This window comes from Mauremys reevesii, linkage group 10 (genome assembly GCF_016161935.1).
Source record: "Mauremys reevesii isolate NIE-2019 linkage group 10, ASM1616193v1, whole genome shotgun sequence".
NCBI lineage: Eukaryota > Metazoa > Chordata > Testudines > Geoemydidae > Mauremys > Mauremys reevesii.
Genome location: NC_052632.1, coordinates 51689887 through 51703381, shown reverse-complemented (window position 1 = coordinate 51703381; position 13495 = coordinate 51689887). Strand labels below are relative to the sequence as shown.

General features: G+C 57.8%; 1 protein-coding gene and 1 long non-coding RNA gene across 9 annotated transcripts in view; one reads left to right on the top strand and one right to left on the bottom strand.

Annotated features, from left to right (window-relative positions):
• Positions 1-13495, bottom strand: part of CLUAP1 (clusterin associated protein 1) — a 192270-nt gene that overhangs the window by 149862 nt on the left and 28913 nt on the right. The gene's annotated exons all lie outside the window — the stretch shown is intronic.
• Positions 1-13495, top strand: part of LOC120373594 — a 34486-nt gene that overhangs the window by 10994 nt on the left and 9997 nt on the right. The window contains exon 2 of the long non-coding RNA XR_005585602.1: positions 2791-2923. This is a non-coding gene — a long non-coding RNA (uncharacterized LOC120373594). The remainder of the gene's footprint in view (positions 1-2790; positions 2924-13495) is intronic.

Here is a 13495-nt window from a genome sequence, read left to right as displayed (position 1 = left end):
CAGAGAGATCGAAGTGTTTTCCTACAGGCTTTTGTATGTTACCATTCCTGATGTCTGATTTGTATCCATTTATCCTTTTACGTAGAGACTGTCCAATGTACAAGGCAGAGGGGCATTTCTGGCACATGATGGCATATATCACATTAGTAGATGTGCAGGTGAATGAGCCTCTGATGGTGTGGCTGGTGTGGTTGGGTCCTATGATGGTATTGCTGGAGTAGATATGGGGACAAAGAAGGCAACGGGGTTTGTTACAGGGATTGGTTCCTGGGTTAGTGTTTCTGTGGTGTGGTGTGTAGTTGCTGCTGAGTATTTGCTTCAGGTTGGGGGGCTGTCTGTAAGTGAGGACTGGCCCGTCTCCCAAGGTCTGTGAGACTGGGGGATTGTTTTCAAGGACAGGTTGTAGATCATTGATGATGCGCTGGAGGGGTTTTAGCTGGGGCTGTATGTGATGTTCTGTTTTCCTTGTTGGGCCTGTCCTTTAGGAAGTGACTTCTGGGTACCCGTCTCACTCGATCAATCTGTTTCCTCACTTCCCCAGGTGGATATTGTAGTTTTAAGAATGCTTGATAGAGATCTTGTATGTGTTTATCTCTGTCTGAGGGATTGGAGCAAATGTGGTTGTATCTTAGGGCTTGGCTGTAGACAATAGATCGTGTGATGTGTCCTGGATGGAAGCTGGAGGCATGTAGGTAAGTATAGCGGTCAGTAGGTTTCCAGTAAAGCAGGGGTCGGCAACCTTTCAGAAGTGGTGTGCCGAGTCTTCATTTATTCACTCTAATTTAAGTTTTCGCATGCCAGTAATACATTTTAACATTTATAGAAAGTCTCTTTCTATAAGTCTATATTATATAACTAAACTATTGTTGAATATAAAGTAAACAAGATTTTCAAAATGTTTAAGAAGCGTCATTTAAAATTAAATTAAAATTCTGATCTTATGCCGCCAGCCTGCTCAGCTCCCTGCCAGCCTGGGGTTCTGTTCACCTAGGCTGGCAGCGGGCTGAGCAGGGCCTGTGGCCGGGACCCCAGACTGGGGGGGGGCGGATTCAGGGGTCAGGGCAGAGGGCTGGGTGTGGGGAGCAGTTCAGGGCAAAAAGCTGGGTGTGGGTAGGTTCAGGGGTCAGGCCAGAGGGCTGGAGGGTGTGGGGTGTAGGGCAGAAGGCTGGGTGTGTGGGGAGGTTCAGGGGTCAGGGCAGAGGGCTGGGGGGTGCAGGGCAGAAGGCTGGGTGTGGGGGGGTCAGGGCAGAGGAAGTGGGGTGTGGGGCAGAAGGCTGGGTGAGTGGGGAGGTTCAGGGGTGAGGGCAGTGGTGGTGTGGGGGGGTGCAGGGCAGAAGGCTGACTGTGGGGGGGGGATCAGAGCAGAGGGCTGGGAGTGCTCAGCTCGTAGGGGTGCTCCCAGCCCCCTGCCCTGAGCGGCTCAGGGCAGGGGGCTGGAAGGGATATGCCCTGTTCTACCCCCTTCCACAAGGCTCCTTCCCTACCTCTCTCTGCCTCCTCTACGGAGCTGAATGCATGCTGCCACTCTTCCCCCTCCCCCTTGCAAGGGCGATCAGCTGATTGGCGCAGGGAAGGAGAGGGGGAGGGGCAGGAAAGCACCACGCTGGAGGAAGAAGCGGAGTGGGGGGAAGCTTGGCTGCCGTAGGACCAAGCTTCTGCCTCCTGCCCCCGCAGGGGATAGTGGTGGGCAGGGGGACTGAGTGGGGTTGGGGGCCAGGACCATGGCAGGCGGCAGCGTGCCACTCAAAATCAGCTTGCGTGCCATGTTTGGCACGCGTGCCGTAGGTTGCCGACCCCTGCAGTATAGGGTGGTGGTTATGTGACCATCACTTATTTACACTGTAGTGTCCAGGAAGTGGATCTCTTGTGTGGACTGGTCCAGGCTGAGATTGATCATGGGGTGAAAATTGTTGAAATCCAGACAGAATTCTTCAAGGGCCTCCTTTCCATGGGTCCATATGATGATGATGTCATCAATGTAGCGTAAGTAGAGGAGGGGCGCTCAGGGACGAGAACTGAGGAAGCGTTGTTCTAAGTCAGCTATAAAAATGTTGGCATACTGTGAGGCCGTGCAGGTATCCATAGTAGTGCCACTGACTTGAAGGTACAAGTTGTCCCCAAATCTAAATGGTTGTGGGTGAGGACAAAGTCACAAAGCTCAGCCACCAGGTGTGCCATGGCCTCATCAGGGATACTGTTCCTGACAGTTTGTAGTCCATTCTCATGTGGAATATTGGTGTAAAGAGCTTCTACATCCCTGACAGCCAGGATAGTGTTTTCAAGAAGATCACCAATGCATTGTAGTTTCCTCAGGAAGTCCACAGTGTCTCAAAGACAGCTAGGAGTGTTGGTAGCACAGGGTCTGAGGAGAGAGTCTAAATAGCCAGATAATCTTGCTGTAAGAGTGCCAATGCCTAAGATGATGGGGTGTCCAGGATTTCCAGGTTTATGGATCTTGGGTAGCAGATAGAATACCCATGGTCAGGGCTCTAGAGGTGTGTCTGTGTAAACTTGTTCTCATGCTGTAGCAGGGGAGTTCCTTGAGCAGAAGGTGTAGTTTCTTTTGGTACTCCTCAGTGGGATCAGAGAATAGTGGCCTGTAGAATGTGGTGTTGGAGAGTTCTCTGGCAGCCTCCTGTTCATAATCCGATCTGTTCATGATGACTACGGCACCTCCTTTGTCAGCCCTTTTGATTATAATGTCTGAGTTGTTTCTGAGGCTCTGGATGGTGTTGTGTTCTGTACAGCTGAGGTTATAGGGCAAGTGATTCTGTTTGTTCATAATTGCAGCCTGTGCACGTCTACAGAAGCACTCTATGTAGAAGTCCAGTCTGGCATTTCGACACCGCCTCATCAATTATTGGGAGTGGACCACATCCACCCTGACTGAATTGGCCTTCAGCAATGGTCGTCCACTTGTAAGGTAACTCCCTTCTCTTCATGTGCCAATATATATTTACGCCTGTATCTGTAATTTTCACTCCATGCATCTGAAGAAGTGGGTTTTTTACTCATGAAAGCTTATGCCCAAATAAATCTGTTAGTCTTTAAGGTGCCACGGGACTCCTCATTTTTATTAGAATCATAGAAGACTCATAGAATCACAGGACTGAAAGGGATCTTGAGAGGGCATCTAGTCCATTCCCTTGCACTCATGGCAGGACTAAGTATTAACTAGACCATCCCTGACAGGTGTTTGTTTAAACCTGCTCTTAAAAATCTCCAATGATGGACATTCCACAGCCTCCCTAGGCAGTTTATTCCAGTGCTTAACCACCCTGACAGTTAGGAAGTTTTTCTTAATATCCAACCAAAACCTCCCTTGCTACAAATTAAACCCATTGCTTCTTGTCCTAGTCTCAGAGGTTAAGAAGAATAATTTTCCCCTCCTCCTTGTAACAACCTTTTATGTACTTGAAAACTGTTATCATGTCCCCTCTGTCTTCTCTTTTCCAGACTAAACAAACCCAATTTTTTTTCAATCCAAGGATTTTTTCAATCCAAGGATTTCAAAGCACTTTTAAAACATTAATGGATTAAAGCTCCTAGCACCCCTGGGATGTATGACAGTTGTTATGTTCACACCAGTGGAGGCTCAAAGAGACTAAATAGTTTGCTTAAGAGCCCAGAGGGAGTAAGTGTTAGAGGTGGGAACAGAACCCCAACCTTCAGTGTCTCCTCTCTTCATATTCATAAGTGAATTAGAAGAAAGATTATTTTAATCTCTTCTTGCTTTATAAATAGTTTATAACTAATTAAGATGTGGCCATAATGAAAACCTTGTAAGGATGGAATTTTTTATGCCTGCCATCAGCATGGAAGCAGTTTATTTTTGGCTTTTTTGTTTCATTATATTACTGTGTGTAATAATTCAGCACGTCTAGCCAAGGTGGTTTCTTGACAGGCTCCTGCTAACATGTCCACAGGACTTCTGACAGATGCCAAGAGGCAAGCACTCTTGAAGTCAATCAGCTCAACTGAGTTATTACAAACAGCCTTGATTTTTTCCTTTTGACAGCTCAGAGGTCCAACACATGATAACTTGTGGCTTTCCTCACTCCACTGACCACAGCAAGCATGTCCCCCAGGGGAGTTCATTATATTCCAAAAGGAGCTACTCACCCCTGCATTCAAGGCCCTCTAATTTGCTGTATAATCTCATCACTTCTCTTCCCACCATCACTATAATCACAATACTCATTCTGTGCATGGAAAAAATGTCACTCTCCAAAATGCTATTCTGTGGCTAGTTGTTATGTGAAACTGAAGGGCACCTGCTTCAGCGACATCTTCTGGCCCAGTATCCTAAACAGCCAAAGCCATGTGGTCACCTTCAGTGCTGATCACTAAGCTAACTCCTATCAAGAGACCCACCAGCTCTATACACATACAGAGAACAAATATCCACTGAAGGTGGTGCCTCATTTTGACCAGATATAGAATCATAGAATACCAGGGTTGGAAGAGACCTCAGGAGGTCACCTAGTCCAACCCCCTGCTCAAAGCAGGACCAATCTGAAAGTCTGGTCGTTAACTTTACATGGCTGTATTTTGTTTGATCAAGATCTTGAGAGCTTTAATCCTGAACTGGGAAGTTTCATCTTCTGTCAGGCTGTGCAGTTACTCGTACAAATCTGGCTGCTGTGCTCTAAAAATCAAGGCACTATAGTTGTACTAGAAGAATTTCTAAAATGTCCCAAAAGCAGCAAAAAGAAAATAACCAAGATGAGTACAAATATTAATACTTTGAGATCCCCAGATGATGTACTATATATGTGCAAAGTGTTTTACCAATATTCATCCAATAAGCCTCACTATAACCCCATAACACAGATCAGTATTATTATACTTGTATTGCATGTGGGTAAACTGAGGCACAAAGTATGTAGGTGACTTGGCCAAGCACACACAGTGAGCAGAGGCCAATACAGAACCCATGAGTTCTGACATCCACTCCTAGTTCTAATCTTTTTTTTTATATGTATTGTGACAGACCCAGGCCAGTGGGGTACAGGAGTCTGGTCCTATTAGTATCCAGGAAGTGGGCGGGCGAAGCCCGCCCACTACTAAAGGACCTCCCCCCAGCCTAAGGAGAGGATCCACAGGTCCGGGACACCAACTAAGTACGTGGGACAACTAATGAAAAAAAAAAGGAGCGGGAGTGAGGTCACAGGGCTAAACGAAGGGAACCAGATGGGGACACCGAGCAGAGAACCCCGGACAACGCCCACTGCTCCTCGAAGGCGTCAATGGAGCCAGTGGACGCGGCCCAGAGGAACTCCGCCCGGATGCGTGAACGGACGGAGGAGCGGAAATAGGCCCCACAGTCGCAGGAAATCCCATCGGCCAACCTCCTCTCCCTGGTTTTATAGATGGCCAGTTTGGCCAGGACTAAGAGGAGGTTGACAAGGAGATCCCGCGACCGTGGGGCCACGGATAGGAGTGCATAGACAAACAGGTGAGGGAAAAGTGCAACCAAAAACGCACTAGGCGATCCAAGAGGAGCCGGACCAGGGGCTGCACCCTGGCGCACTCTAAATAAACATGCGCCAGGGTCTCCTTCATGCCGCAAAGGGGCAGGTGTTGGGGACAGGGTAAACCGCGCCAAGTACACGCCCGTGCTCACGGCCCGTGAAGGAGCCGCCAACTGACATCCCGGCGGGCCTCGGGACTAGGGCAGAATACAGGCTGGCCCACCGGGCTCCTCACCCTCGAGAGGTGGCAGGAGGTCCCGCCATTTCGTGTCGGGCGGGGCGAGGGTGAGGTAGTGAAGCGTGTGGAGCACGAGCGTGTACAGATGTTTCCTTGGCGCGGTCTGGAACAAAACCGGCTGCAGATCGGGCAGCCGGCTTGCAGTGAAAGGGCGAGGGGGGTGAGTGGGGCCACGGGGCAGGGGCCCGATAAAAAGATCCACAGGGCCCGGGGTGGAAGGTGGGCGGGGCGTGCCCTCTTGCAGGACCCGGTCGAGGTAAACCCGAGCAGCGGGCAGTAAAGCGGCCTTCACCTCCTGAAGTACGCGCCGGGGGGTACAAGGGTTGGAGAGCGCTGAGCGAGCGTCAGGGGATCCAGCCAGTCTCCCCGGTCGTAGTCCAGGAGGTCTCCGACCCTGGTGACTCCTGCCAAGACCAGCCTCTGGCGCACCGCGGGGGACTCCGCCACCTGCACACGGAGCTGGGGGTTGTGTAGCAGGGGCTCCGCGAGGAGATCGACCCCCACGGTGGCCGCCACGGACCTGGTCGTTGAAAAGAGCTTCCAGGTCCGGAGGAGGTCTTGGTAGAAGACCGGCAGCCCAGAGAGGTCTCGCGGAAGACCTCTCGGATGGAGAGAAAAGAGCTGCCGGTCGTATCGGAGCCCTCGGAAGCGGCGGAGGAAGGTGTGTGCCAATACGCTCCACGCCGGACTACCCACACCGTACAGGAGCCTCTGCAGGGCCTGGAGGCGGAAGACGTGGACCTGAGTGCGCAGGCACTTCAGGCCCTGCCCCCCCTCCTCCAGGGGCAGGTGGAGGACCCCTGCAGAGACCCAGTGCGTTCCTGGCCAGAAGAACTCCAGAACCGCCGTCCGGAGGTTGGCCAGGAAATCCGGGGCCGGGACCAGGGTGTTGAGCCGGTACCAGAGCATGGACAGGACTAATTGATTCAGCACCAGCGCCCTCCCCCGAAGAGAGAGGCACCGGAGTAGTCCTGTCCATTTCCGGCCGCGCCTCACCCGCCCTCTAAACCATGCCAGTTCTCCGGCGGAGACGGATGCGTGGCAGAAAGGTAAACGCCGAGATAGAGCAGCGGACCCGCTCCACCGGATGGCCTGAAGCGCGGGTGGGAGGAGCTCGCCTGCCACCCGTCCCTACCACCAGGCCAGAGCTCTTGACCCAGTTGACCCGGGCGGAGGAGGCCGCGAATAAATGGCCTGGCAAGCCTCCACCGCGCCAAGTCACCCGGGTCCTGGACCACGAGGAGCACATCGCCGGGCGTCGCCGACAGGACCAGCCGCAGCTCCGGCTCCGGAGCACCAACCCCGTCAACCTCCGACGGAGGAGACAGAGGAAGGGCTCGATCGCCAGAGCGTACAGCTGACCCGAGAGGACACCCCTGCCGTACTCCTCGCCCGAAGCTGACCGGCTCGGTCAGGGTCCAGTTGAGCCTGACCAGACACTCCGCGAGCGTACAGCACCTGGAGAAAACCCACAAACTGGGGTCCGAAGCCTAACGCTTGCAGAGTGCCCAGGAGATACCCATGATCCACCCTGTCGACGCCTTCTCCTGATCCAGGGACAGGAGGCGAGCGACAGACCATCCCTACACCCTAATTCCAGAAGGTCCCGGACCAGATACAAGTTATCAAAGATCGATGCGGCCGGACGGTGTAGGTCTGGTCCGGTGGACCACGTCCGCCAGCACGGACCCTAGCCGAATCGAAAGGGCCTTCGCAACGATTTTATAGTCCGTGCTGAGGAGCGAGATGGGACGCCAATTCCGTAAATCGCGGAGGTCCCCCCTCTTCGGCAATAAGGCGAGCACAGCTCGCCTGCACGAAGAGGAGGACCCGCTCCGCAAAGACTCGGCCCAGGCGGTGACTAGGTCTGGGCGAGGACGCCCCAGAACACGCGGTAGAACTCCACGGTCAGCCCGTCCATGCCCGGAGATTTATTGGTGGGCATGCGACGGAGGGCTTCCGAGAACTCGGCCAGAGTGAGAGGCAGCTCTAGCCGGTCCCGGTCGCCCGCTGACCGTCGGGAGTCCGTCCCAGAGCACTTTGCAAGCGTTAGGATCGGTCGGATCCGGGAGAAAAGAGCCGCGTAGAAGGCCCTGGCCCTCCGCAGATCTCCGCCGGATCCGTGAGGGGGGTGCCGTCCTCCGCCAGGAGGCAGGTGACGTGCTTTTTGGCCCCCCTCCTTTTCTCCAGGGCGTAGAAGAAGCGGGAGCCGCGATCCATCTCCCGAAGGAGGCGGATGCGGATCGAACAAAGGCACCCGGGCTCGATGATCCTCGAGGGCCCGGAGCTCCTCCCGCTTCTCGGCACGCTCCGCAGAGGATGGATCCTCGGGGCTGGCGGCCAGACGCCTCTCCATCTTCAAAACCTCCCGTTCCAACTGCTCTATCGCGCATCCCTCCATCGGCTGGCGCCCGGGTGTAGTCGCGGCAGAAGAGCCGGGCACGCACCTTCCCAGGTCCCACCATCGCGCGCCGAGGAAAGGCGCGCCTCTGCCTCGCCAGGCCAGCCAGAACTCCCGGAAGGACGCCACGAAGCCCACGTCCTCCAGCAAACTATTATTAAAATGCCAGTAGGCGGCCCGGCCTCTCCGGCGCAGAGAGGCCGTCACGGTGGCAAGGTGGTGATCAGAAAAAGGGGCGGCCGAGCGCTGGAGGAGTGGGCTCGTGAAAGGTGGAAGCGTGACAGATAAATGCGGTCCAGCCGGGAGTGGCGCGACCGATGGGCCTCCACCCGGACGAAGGTGAAAGTCGAGGCGTCGTCCGGGTGGTGGTCGCGCCAGGCGTCCACCAGGAGTGGCGTTCGACGATCTCCCGGAGGACGGCCGCTGCGGCCGGGCACTGCTCGGTCCCCGAGCGGTCCGTTCCTCGAGGGTGGTGTTAAAGTCCCGCCCAGGACCAGGCACTCACGAGGATCCAGGGAGCGAGGAAGGCGGGCGCCTGCCGATAAAAACGCAACCTCTCCGGGCCCGATGTCGGGCATAGGCGTTGACGAGATTAACCACAAGCCCGCCATGCGGACCGGAGGTGCAGCAGGCGGCCCGGCACAGCCTCGGCGACCCCCAGCACCTCGGGCCGTAGGTCGGCGGAGAACAGGGTCGCCACTCCCGCCGAGCGAACAGAGAGGTGGCTAAAGTAGACCCTGTCCCCCCACTCCAGCCGCCAGCTAGCTTCAGCGGCCGGATCCGTATGGGTCTCCTGCAGGAAAACCACAGAGTACCCCCCGACCCGAAGGAAGGAGAGCACCTGGCTCCTGCGGAGACCCATCCTACAGCCCCGGGCGTTCAAAGTGGCAAAGATGATCGTCGCCATGAGGAGTGCTGGGGGGGATCCTCGCTGGCAGACACGCCCACGGCCTCCGTCGGGCCGCGCAGCAATCCGTGACCAAACCCGTGGGTGAGGAGAGAGTCACGGAAGAGGCAGACCAGCCGGTAGGTCGCGACGGCCTGCTTCCCAGTCCCCTTACCCTTCCCTATGAGGGCCTTTGCGGCCCGGAGGATTAGATGGAAATCCCCCCACCGCTGGAGCGCGAGTTGGACTTTGTTACGGGAGCCACGGACGTCCTCAAGGAACGCCCGCAGCTCCTCCCTCAGCGCATGGGGGGGCGGGGTAACGGACCGATGACCGTCCCCCAGCGGGGCCCCCGTCACAGCCCCGTGGCCCACCAAGGCGGGCAGGCAGGGGGCAGACCCTCGACGTGGCGTCCGATGGGCCGATGCCACGCTGCCCGCCCGCTCCCCAGTTCAACAGGGGCGGCGGAAGGAGAGCAGCAGCCCCTGATGGGTCAGAGCAGGAAAAACAACCAAGGCCGCACTCCTGGGAGTATCCCGAGGGGCGGCAATGGCATCACGGAGGTGGAGGGAACAAGAGTAGGGCAAGGGTCGGTTGGTCCACACCCAAGAGGACACCCCTGGGAATCGGGTCCGGGCAGCGGGGCATCGGCCGTCGCCTCGATGGGCTCGGCGGCCGTCAGCGGGGTGCCACCCGCAGCCGGGATGATGGAGGATCCCAGGGGACCCTCAGAGGCAGGAGCAGAAGCGGCAGTCAGGGGAGGGGAAACCGGGGATAGGGGGACCGAGGTGAGGTCACTCAGATCGAGGCCCGCTAGTAAAGGGTCATCCTCCCCTGCGTAACCGGGGTCAGACCCAGGGCCTCGATCTCCTCGTAGATGGAGGGGAGATTGCCGTCCGCCACCCCGGGACCCTCCCCACCAACACCCGAAGCGACGCCCACCTCAGTCCTCGCAGAGGCTGCGGATGGCAAGCGAGCAAGGGGGGGTCCCTCGAGGGCGTCCTCAGGAAGGGACCCTGGAGGAGGGGCAGCATCACCGACCGGTGCTGCCACGTCGCGCCCAACCGGCACCACAAAACGGGCGTCGTCGGGGGGCAAGGCGGAAGGCTCGTCCTCAGCGACCCCCTTCCTGCTCTTCCGGGGGGCCTCCGAATCGGAAAGATGTAATGGGACCGGAGCCTTCCGCTTGCCCGCTTCCCTGCACTAAAGACCAGCCCTCCATGGCATCATCCAGGGGCTGGCTAACAGGGTCAGGTCTGGGGCAAGGGCAGCGGCAGGGACTCGGGGAGGCAACGGAGGGGCAACAGGAACGAGGGAGGAGTCTCCCTGGGGCGGGCCCTCTCCCACGCTCGGCGTTATCTCCGCCGCACCCTCCTCCACAGCGGTGGACTGAGAAGGAGGAGGGGCAGCTTCAGGCGCTGGGCAGCTAGGGGCACTGGCGGTGACGGGGCCGGCGCCATACCGGGGCTCGGGGGTCCCGGACGCTTCTCCATGCCGGGCCAAGGGGCAGTCCCTCTGGACGTGCCCCATCGCCCGGCAGAGGTAGCACCGGGCCTCCCCCGTTGAATAATGCACCCGGTAGCGGGCTCCCTGGTAGGGGACCACAAAGGACCCCTCGAGCGCCTCTCCGTCACGTGCCGCCGGCGGCAGTTGAAGCTGCACTTGCCGGCGGAACGAGAGGACGTGATGGAGGGCGGGGTCCTTGCAGCCCAACGGGAGAGGGCTGATGACAGAAATAGGGTGCCCCAGGGCAGAAAGGGCGGGCAGCAGGGCGGCATTGGGCAGGAAGGGAGGGACGGAGGTCAGGACCAAGCGGACCCCCAGGTCTTCCAAGGGCTCCAGGGGCACAAACACGCCCCCCACTGCCAGACCCGTCTCTACCGCTTCCTGGGCGGCGGCCTCCGACGCCAGGAAGAAGACCACCTTCCCGTACATTTTGGAGGCCGCCACAATGGCCGTGGGCCCCACTACCCTCGCCAACGCCCTCACATAGGTTTCGACGTGGGGCGAGGCGGGTACCAGGAGGCAACGGACGCCGTGCTTCCTAGTCAAGGTGGGAAAGGGGCCCCGGCCGCTAGAGATGGTAGTGGAAGCGGCAGGCGGAGGAGTAGCGGCAGGCGGGGGGGCCGCCGCCACCTGGGCATATGCCCTGGGGGCCGGGGGAGGGACACCTGCGGAGCTGGTAGAGGGAACAGCGGGGAGGGATGCCGCGGCCGGTACCGGGACCACGGCAGCGGGGTAGTCCCGCCATGGAGGGCCTGGTCTTTATAGCTGGGCCCTTACCCTTCTTCCCACCCGACCTTTCCGACCGGCTGGGGGCTCCTCCGAATCGGAAGGGGCGAAGGGCGTGGCAGCAGCGGACGTCTCCCGATACTCGCCGTTGCGGTGCCCCAGCGGGCAGTGGCAGGTAAACCGGCAGCGGTCGAGGTAGAGGCTTGGGGATTGGACACGGGGTTTCGGGAGGAGGCGGTGGGAGCATCGCGAGGTCTCCCCGCGCGTCCCCGCCATAACGAGGCGGGAAGGGGACAAACAGCGAGGAGGGGAGGGAAAGGAGGCGACCACCCCTCCCCGCTAGGCTGCAGGCAGGGGAGGAGGGTGCCAAAAGGGAAGGCTAAAGGGGCGTGGGGAGCAAGCAAGGACCCAGGGGCGGGAGGGTGGCAGGTCACCGACCCAGAGGGGAATTCCGGCTCCTCTAGTTGCACTAGGGGACCAGGGGGGCTAACAACATTGGGGGTGCAGTGAACAAGGGCAAACTCAAATGGGGGAAGGGCACAAGCGCATGGGAGGGGGCATGGGCGCACGAGGGGAGGGGCCAATCAGGGCTGGGGGATCACAGGGCGGGGGGAAAAACAAACTAGGAACAGGGCAGTGGGACCACGGGGCTAGCTGCAGGGCTAGGGCAGGACAGTCAGGGCCACAGAGGAAATGGGCGGGGCAGACAAATGTGGCAAAGGAGAGGGGTCAGGCCAAGGGGTGGGGTGGGGTGCGCCACGGGCACTTGTGCAAAAGTCAATGCAGCTGGCTGCTGCTGCAGGCCCAAATGGTGGAGGTGGGCGTGGCAAGCCAGGTGAGCAGCTCAGTCCCAGAGGCAGGAGAATGAGGCAGATGGAAAAACGCCAGCAGGGGTGGTGTAGGGGGCAACGACGGTGGTGGGGCGAAGGGGACACAGATGGACCGGGGCAGGCTCCACGCCACACCCCAGTGTCCCAACAGACACAGTCCAAGCCCCCACCACAAGAGCACAGTCCGAAAAATACTCAGTCCTTAGGTGCTCCCTCCACGGTGGCCTTCAGAGTCTCTACGAGGTCCTCCAGCAGCAGCAGGCAGCACTCTCCTTCTCCTCGGGGCTCCAGCAGCTCCCCAGCAGCTAACACAGCAGCTCCAGCAGCTCCAGGTGGTGGTCTGGTGGCTAGGCAGGAGGGACCCCGCCCAGAAGATGGTGGTGGTGGCTTCCTCAGCAACAAGGCCTGGAGCTGGGGTCCCTCACTCCCCTCCTCTGGGGAGCGGGCCAGCAGCCCCCCCCCCCAAAGGGGCTGTGGGTGGAGCAACAGCAGCAACTGGGTGGTGGGGGGGAAATCTACTAGCCAGCCAGCAAGCAGACAGCAGAGAAAGGGGGTGGGTGGTGGAGTCTAGCCCAGCCAGGGGAGCAGCCGGAGCAGCAGCAGCAGCGAGGGCCCAGCAGGAACAGCAGCAGCCCTCTCCCTCCTACCCTCTATAGCAGAGGAGTAGACGGGGGATCTTCTGGCCACTGGAGAAAGAGTTTTCTGTTCCCTGAGTGACCAGAGCAGGGGCTGCACTAGAGTAATCAGGAACCTACTAGAACCAATTAAGGCAGCCAGGCTGATTAGAACACCTGCAGCCAATCAAGGCAGGCTAATCAGGGCACCTGGGTTTAAAAAGGAGCTCACTCCAGTCAAGGAGGAGGGAGCTAGAGGAGAGGAAGTGTGTGTGAGGCGCTGGGAGCAAGAGGCGCAAGGAGCTGAGAGTGAGAGGGTGTGCTGCTAGAGGACTAAGGAGTACAAGCGTTATCAGATGCCAGGAGGAAGGTCCTGTGGTGAGGATAAAGAAGGTGTTTGGAGGAGGCCATGGGGAAGTAGCCCAGGGAGTTGTAGCTGTCATGCAGCTGTTACAGGAGGCACTATAGACAGCTGCAATCCACAGGGCCCTGGGCTGGAACCCAGAGTAGAGGGCAGGCCCGGGTTCCCCCCAAACCTCCCAACTCCTGATCAGACACAGGAGAAGTTGACCCAGACTGTGGGGAAGATCACTGAGGTGAGCAAATCTGCCAAATAAGCGCGGGACCCACCAAGGTAGAGGAGGAACTTTGTCACAGTGTGTGTGTATATATATATAACCTAAGAGCAACCAGAATGGAAGCTGAAGAACAAATTATAATAGGTAATGCTTAAATGCATTTTGTAACAAAAATTACTTGTCTATCATACATTTAATTTTCACAGGATACGCATAACCCACCCTGAGCTCATCTACAATCA